The sequence below is a fragment of the Rhea americana genome, unplaced genomic scaffold, assembly GCF_003343005.1.
Source record: "Rhea americana isolate MKP2758 unplaced genomic scaffold, rheAme1 scaffold_57, whole genome shotgun sequence".
Lineage (NCBI taxonomy): Eukaryota > Metazoa > Chordata > Aves > Rheiformes > Rheidae > Rhea > Rhea americana.
In genome coordinates this window covers 25366-27071 of record NW_028186723.1, presented here as the reverse complement: position 1 = coordinate 27071, position 1706 = coordinate 25366, and positions in this window count along the sequence as shown.

Below are 1706 nucleotides of genomic sequence, written 5' to 3'. Positions count from 1 at the left end.
TATAGGATGAAAAAGTCAGCCAATCTAGTCCTAAATTCCTACTACATATTACCCAACCTCAATTGGCCATGATTATTCAAAATAGATACCTGACAAAGATTCTCTGCTGAGCTCATTTAAGACTGCATTTTTTTCCTCTGAAAAATATTCATGCCAGCTCTAAGACTTCCTATATTTAATTTCAACTTCTAGTTTAAGAGCTGTTGTAGTTAAAGTACAACTCTTTTAGGATAAAGAATTGCTTTGAATACTAAGATGACCATTAAAATTAAGAAATTGTCAAAACACTCTGAAAGACTACCTTCACTTTTAAAACTATTCAGGCTTAATTCTATCCTGACATTTTTCGTCTACTGTTCTTCTGATATTGGATTAAAGAACACTTTACTGTAAAAACTGTAGAAAGCTTGTACAGTCTGCTGCTCGACAATTCAGTAGTAGCATTTCACCCGGTTCTTTCGTGGAACCAGTGTCCCAGCACATCTCACAGCATCTGCCTTTCTTTGAAAAGATGAAAAGAAGTTGTGAATATATTTTGGCATCTTTTACACATTACAGAAACCACAGATTATGCCTATTATTAAGCACAACTTGGGACAGMCTATTCCTAAAGAGCAATAGTATGTGGCATTCATGTGGTATTCCTTTTGACCTCCTATCCCAGTTTGGTACTGAGTTTTGCATGGTTTTAATTACCAGTTAAACAACCTAAAAGTATTTGTGTCCAATRCTGCCCAAAATAAAGACGCAAACCAGAGTATCTACCACATGCACCCAATCTCAAACACCATGCTGTCTCTCACATTAGCCTGTAAATTTCWGTAGAGCTGAAACCTGAAGTCATTCCTTCACGAACACACAGCTCAGCTTTGTCCTGAAGAAAGCGACTTTCGTGAGGTCTATGCTTTCAGTCGATGTTCCCCCTTTTAGGATTCCTGCTGCACTTACGGCCTGCAACAGCGAGCCAACACCCCCCGCGCGAGGGCCGCCCGTGTGCTCGGCGACGCGCGCTGCCGACCTTTGCTCGGCGCGACCCGAGAGGGGCAGCGGGGTCGTGAAGGGAAAACCTGGCTGCACAGCAGCAGCAGCACAACCGCGCCCCGCGGAAAGCCCCCTTCCCACGCTCCCACCGGTTCCTCGGCAGCGAGCGCCGCGGAGCAGGCTCCCCCCGCGGAGCGGGCACCCCCCGCCGCGGCCGCGCTCGCAGCCCCCCGCCGCGGCCGGGCCTCCGAAGGCCGCAGCGAGGACTCGCCCCCTCGAGGCGCCCGCGCCCCAGCGGTGCGCATGCGCCCCCCCGCTCCGCTCCGCGCGGCGGCCGGCCCAGGCCTCCCCCGACGAGCGCGGCCCGGCCCGGCCCCGCCGCTGCCCTTCCTGGCGCCCACAGAGGCCTGCGCCGCGCCGCGCCGCGCCTGCGCCCTACAGAGCAGGTGCCCGGATGAGCCGTCAAGCGCCTGCGCGCTGCGCCCGCGCCGCTCTCGTTTCCTCGCGCGGGCGGCGAAGTGGCCCCGCCCCCTCCAGCCTCGTCCTCCGCCACGTGATCGGGGCGCGTGACGCAGCGGGGCGCTGCGCCGACCAACGGCGTGGGGCGGCGGCACGTGACCCGCGGGCGCTCTCGCGAGAGTCAGCGCCCGCCGGAGCGCCCCGCCCCTCCCCCCGCGGCCCAGGCGACGAGGCGAGACGGAAGCGGCCGCGGCCCGACGGGACCG